Source organism: Macrobrachium nipponense, chromosome 19 (genome assembly GCF_015104395.2).
Source record: "Macrobrachium nipponense isolate FS-2020 chromosome 19, ASM1510439v2, whole genome shotgun sequence".
Classification (NCBI taxonomy): domain Eukaryota; kingdom Metazoa; phylum Arthropoda; class Malacostraca; order Decapoda; family Palaemonidae; genus Macrobrachium; species Macrobrachium nipponense.
Window position 1 is genome coordinate 84,274,962 of NC_061088.1, and position 6,718 is coordinate 84,281,679.

Consider the following 6,718-nt stretch of genomic DNA (forward strand, 5'->3'; position numbering starts at 1 on the left):
TTATGCAATGATCAAATAGCAATTCTGTTGGCAAAATGTGAAACAAAAATGGGAATGTTGTTACGGTACTTCAAAACAAGAAAAGCTGAACACATGATTAGGCTTTATAAAATATATGTTCGTAGTCCACTTGAATATTGCAATATGATATGATACCCACACTATCAAAAGGATATTGCACCAATAGAGAGTGTACAAAGGTCCTTTACAGCTAGAATAGAAGAAGTTAAGGACCTTGACTGCTGGGAAAGTCTACAATGCTTAAAATTATATAGTCTAGAAAGGAGAAGAGAACGCTACATGATAATTCAGGCATGGAAACAGATAGAAGGAATAGCAGAAAACATCATGGAACTAAAAATATCAGAAGGAGCAAGCAGAGGTAGATTAATAGTGCCCAAAACTATACCAGGAAAAATAAGGAAAGCATACAGGACATTAATCCACTACGAACCAGCATCGATAATGCAGCGTCTATTCAATGCGTTGCCAGCTCATCTGAGGAATATATCAGGAGTGAGCGTAGATGTGTTTAAGAATAAGCTCGACAAATATCTAAACTGCATCCCAGACCATCCAAGATTGGAAGATGCAAAATATACCGGAAGATGTACTAGCAACTCTCTGGTAGACATTAGAGGTGCCTCACGCTGAGGGACATGGGGCAACCCGAACGAACTGTAAGGTCTGTATGGTCTGAAAGGTCTCTCTCTCTCTCTCTCTCACACACACACAGGTCAGTTGTAGTGAAAGATAAAACTAGCTTGATAAATCTCTATCTCTCTTTCACAGATCAGTTGTAGTAGAAGAAAAAAACTAGCTTCGTAAACCTCTCTCTCTCTCTCTCTCTCTCTCTCTCTCATAATCAGTTGTAGTGGAAGAGAAAACTTAACTTGGTAAGTGGGTGCTTCCTGCATCTCCTAGTGTGTTGCAATAAAAAGTACATCTGTAATGATGTAGTATTTTTATATATACTTGACTGCAAATATGTTTTGAAAACCCTGTTTGGTGTTTGGCAGACTCGGGTTATTTTAACTATGGGAGACGGACTCTTTACGTGTTTGGTTCGTGTTATTCTTCCCATAGTTGTTATTTATTCATCTTTTCTTATTAATTGGATTATTAATGAAGGGTTTTAGTGGTTTGTTATTTACTGTTATAATTGTTATTATTGTTGTGCGAGGATGCTCATATGTCTGTTACATTTCATTCATTCTTTAAGAAATCGGAGAAAATTGAATTATCTGTATTATATAAAGAAGATTCAATAAATGATCCATGAAACATTTAAGTCAAGATTATTTATGGTAAAACGTTAACCAGTGGCAAGACAACTGCTGTGTGGTCGTTCCTTGCAAAGGTATAAAACTAGTTGAAGCGTTCAACAAATATTTATGAGGCCTTGAGGCTGGATCGAGTTTAACTCATTCGGGAGAATTTCAAACTAGATTTTTAGAAGTAAATGACTGATTTTTGTTTTTTCTGGTTCGTATCAGTAGACAACTACATTTAACTTGAGATACGTGTTGGCGTCGGTCGTGTCTAATGGAAAAAAATGGTCTTGCAGCTGACCTGTTACGAGATAAATTTTTGTTTGTAGACTTGAAGCAGTGAATAATTACAATATGTGGCTTCCAGTTATGAATTAAGAAGTAGGTCATGAATTAAGAAAGAAGCAGCATTATTACTTTGTTGAATTATGCCGTAGTTATATGATATACCTTTTGCCAGCCTTCTGTCAGTTGCCAACGAGAGCAGTAAATCACCATTTTCTTCAGGGACCTCATTGTAGGTTTTTTTTTTTTTTTTTTTTTTTTTTTTTTTTTTTTTATGCCGAACTCTTTTTAGCTGATAGGTTTCGCTATCAGTCTAGGCAAGTTGCATTGCAACTCCTAAGGATGCAAGGACGTGGAGCGAAATGCTGCCTCAGAAATTTACTTGATTGAAGCGAGCCCTGACTGACTACACTTCGGGGACGCGGCGAAAATGGACTAAATCTGTAATGCTACAAGTTCGAGACGCTGTATTAAAGATGGACATTGAATTTGATACTCATTTTACGCTCTTAAGTGTCCACGTCTTGATGACTATCGATTGCATTCTATGCAGGAGGAATAAATACTCTCGTGCGTCTCTTGAACAACTCCAAAATCATTCGTCGTCGCCCTTAAGCGAAACCTCTTTGTGAAATTAAAATAGGGCCATCTGTCATGCCATGAAGGTGTGATTTTTTCTCTCTCTCTCTCTCTCTCTCTCTCTCCACGTCAGACGAAGAAGGTGTGGAAATGGAAGCTAGCCGTTCAAACGAAGAACTCCATCTGCGAAATGGAAGTGACATCGGGTCTCCGGACTTGATTCAGTTGCTGGAACTGAAAGGATGTTCTATTGTTTGCGTTATTTCACTCTGCGTGCGTATTCTATTTTGTTTTTGTTTTTCGGTCACGGAGATCTTGAGGCTGTAAATTTCGCAATTTTTTTTTTATTCCTACGTTTGTTACGTCGGGAAATATGAACTCGGTCGTAAAAAAATTCATATGATAATGCTGGTTTCATTAACAGTATTCGAGAAGGAAAAATACGCTAGTATATAGATGACATCATAGACCTTGGATGACATATCACAGACTTAGGTTTGCGAATGTGGTATTGTCATTAAAAGACGCTTTATATTGGGTAGGATTTTACCTAGTAGCTGCCTCTTGTTACGAGAAAGTCATATAAATGAATGATTAATATAGCTAGCCTTGCCAAAGGGATTTCAAAAAGTGATAGCCGAATTTTTTTTTTTTATTAATTTAAGGTTATCTGACATCAACGTTTCAGTAGAAATATGTATAGACATTGTTTTTAATACTTATTAACTTTTAAATGTCAACTCTAATGAAGGAATAACTGATGTAAGGTTTTTGAATTTAATGGTAAAATTATTGACCACTTGTGGTGATATGCCATATAATTTATGAAGTCAGATTACCTAGTATTCTTTAGGAGCGCCTCAGTGGCGAGGCTGGTATGGTGTTGGCGCGCCACCTCGGTGGCCGAGAGTTCGATTCTCGGCCATTCCATTGAGTGGTTAGAGTAGTGTATTTCTGGTGATAGAAGTTCACTCTGGACGTGGTTTGGAAGTCACGTAAAGCCGTCTGTCCCTTTGCTGAATAACCACTGGCTCCATGCAACGTAAAAACATTGTAGAAACTCACAAACATATAGTATTCTTTGTGATGCTATTTTTTCAGAAGTAGAGAATGACAGATGAATAAAATGTGCTGCTATTTGAATTATTACTACTATAATTTGAATTCAGTGTTTGGCTTCGTATTGCTGTTTTAGCAATTGAGAAAGACATTCTAATGGGTGAGATTGATAAATCCTTCTTATCCTTAACTGAATGGTTATTTACTTCACGCACTTTCACGGAGTTACAAAATAGGCAAGAGTTTACGCGTTACAAAAATAATTTCAGCTGAGATTCATTTTTACAAATCCTAGAATCACCAATTTACAATCAGCCGAGTTTGCGCATTATCTTCTCTCGAGGTCTCATCATTCTGACATTGTTGCCAAATTCATGCAAATTATGGCTGCTGCGCACTTCGGATTTGGTCGTCCTTGCCCCCCCCCTCCCCCCAAAAAAAATACACTATATATATATAATATATATATATAAATAAAATAAATATATGATATATATCTATATATATATATATATATATATATATATATAAATATATATATATATATGTATGTCCTCAAACGTTAACCCACTGCCATTTAGTTCAAATAACTGCTCTACCATTCAAGGAAAAAAAAATGCTGTTATAAATGAGATCATTTTTGAGGTGTCGTTCTGTCGACGACAGTTCAGGAGAGAGAGAGAGAGAGAGAGATCCCGACCCGGCGTCAACCCTGGCGGAATTGAGGCTTCATAAAAGAGCGAATATATTGTCCGATGTTGCTTTTCGGTTTTGTAGTATATTGGTTTCCCGTCCCCGCGCCATTTTTGCGTTCTGATTGACATTCACTGATTCACTTATAGGGGGAAATGGCCAATTGAATTACCCAATAAAGGAGGGGAGATGGAAGAGAGACGGCGTTAAAAAGCCAAAAAGCTGACATGGAGCCTTGGATCGTCATCCTCCTCCTCCTCCTTAGCTCCGGACAGGTAGATGAAGGAGCTGGGGAAGGAGCGTCAATGCATGAGGAGTAATAGCGCCTCAGTGGCGTGGTCGGTATGTTGTTGGCGTACCACCTCGGTGCCCGCGAGTTCGATTCTCGGACATTCCACTGAGGGGTGAGAGATGTGTATTGCTGGTGATAGAAGTTCACTCTGGACTTGGTTCAGAAGTCACGTAAAGCCGTTGGTCCCGTTGCTGAATAACCACTGGTTCCATGCAACGTAAAAACACCAGACAAATAAATAAATGAGGCGTAATGCCGTTAAGCGAAGAAAGTATTTAAAGAGAGAGAGAGAGAGAGAGTCCGTCTAATACGTGCTCTCATTTGCAGATACTTTAGCGTTTATCAACATTTATGCAGACGTTACCGTTACCGTAATTTTACGTTTATTTGATGTTTATTCTTAACATAGTACATCTGCGGGGTGAAGCTTGCATATAACAAAATAATTTGCTATCGCGTTGGATCAGTGCCAGATTTAAACATTTTATTTATTTATTTTTTTGTGCGTTTTGTGAACAAGTTCGCTGAATTTTATTTCGGACGCAACTATTTCTGCATAATCCTATTAAGCCCGCTGTATGTTACACAAGCTACGCCATATTTCATATCTCTATTACTCATCCGTATGGGTCAGGCATGTGTGTGTACAAGTGGATGCGTGCATGTGTGGCTCGCTTATGTATATAGATGTACTTACAAAGATTTTCACGTGTACGTATGAATTATTTATATTTGATTTATTGTGATTTTGTGTAGCATTAATCATACGTCGTAATTCATCTCGTTAATTTTAAAACAATGTGAAAAGCGGAGTTCTCTCTTAACTTTTGTTTTGGTCGATTCTCAATCTGGAATTGCAAAGGATTTTGACCGTGGCGTTATCGGTATGGTCTTGACCTGCCACCTAGGTGGCCGCGAGTTCACTTCTCGGGCATTCCACTGAGGTGTGAGAGATGTGTATATCCGGTGATAGCAGTTCACTCTCGACTTGGTTCGGAAGTCACGTAAAGCCGTCGGTCCCGTTGCTGAATAACCATTGGTTCCATGCAACGTAAAAACACCATACAAACAAACAAACATATGTCGAATATAATTGAACGTCAAGCACAATGTTGGAATAGCAGAAAAATCTAGAGCACAATTCTTCTATTTGTGTCAGTGTCGAATTCGAAGACTGAGTGAATAAACCAGGTCTCTTTTTAAATATATATTTCGAGTTGAGCGAGAACGCCAGCGTCTCCCACATGCACAGAATAAAGGTAGCTTTTGCATAGCTGGCACTGGGAACTTTGTAGGATCTATACAAGCATTTTCCGCAGATCCTTTTGAGCTCCCGCGGTCCACTTCCCCTGCTCGGATCCCCAAATCCTACTTGGGAACGTGGGGAAGAAGGCGCGGAATACGCAAAGATCTTCGTCTCACATCCCAGGAGCCTGCCCTCTTGGAAGAGAAACCAGACAAATGGTGTGATTGACCAGAAATCATCTCGTGGTGGGAGGTGGGAGGTCGTTGACGTCCGCGACCTCAGCGAAAGTTAGTTGCCTTTTGTTATAGTTTCTGAAATACCTCTGCAGTTTGGCCCCCCTCCCCCCCCCCCCCCCCACCCCCCCCCCCCCCCCCCCCCCCCCCCCCCCCCACACACACTTTTTTTTTTATCCAAGCATGAAACTCAGATAAGCCGGGGGAAAGAGCCGGAGCTGAAAAGGGTGAAAAATCCAACGTATTTTTCCGAGAACAAGAAAATCCACCCCGTTAGTATAAATGGATTGAGAACGTTAGATACTTTTAATGGTATTATTAAACATAACCTTTGGTGGATTACGATGAATTATATCACCACAGCTTATTATTCATTTGGAAAAACTGACTACAATTCCAGTGATCAAAGCGAGTGAAACGGGTTTTATCTATAAATACAATTCAAGTAGGATGAGATTAACGTTGTCTATGGATATGATTACCTTTAAATGATCGTACCTCCGTAGGCATTACTTAAGGTTCTTTGCAGCGTCTCTTCCTAAGGCCCATAACTGCAACCCCTTTCATTCCTTTTACTGTACCTCCATCCATATTATCTTTCATCCACCCTTCTATACACCTTCTCCTGACAATAATTTCATAGTGAAGCTGCGAGGACTTCCTCCTGCTACAATTTTGAAACTTATTTACTCTCAGTTTTCTTTCCAGCACTGAATGACCTCTTAAGTCCCAGTGCTTAACCTTTAGCCTAAACTGTATATTCCAGTCCAATCCGTTATCTTACGTCAACGATTGTGTAAGATTTTAGTGTTTAACTATATATATATATATATATATATATATATATATATATATATATATATATATATATATATATTGTAAAGGAATATTGATTTATTGAATGTAAAATTGCAGAAAAGGTTGAAAATTGATATTTGCATAGAAAAAAAGTGTGTACACTAGACAACAGATGGCAGTAGCGCTTGGCGTAGGCGGTAGTCGCCAAGGATAATGTACCGAAACAATGATATTTGGTCCATGGATGTCTAGCGTGAGTCTG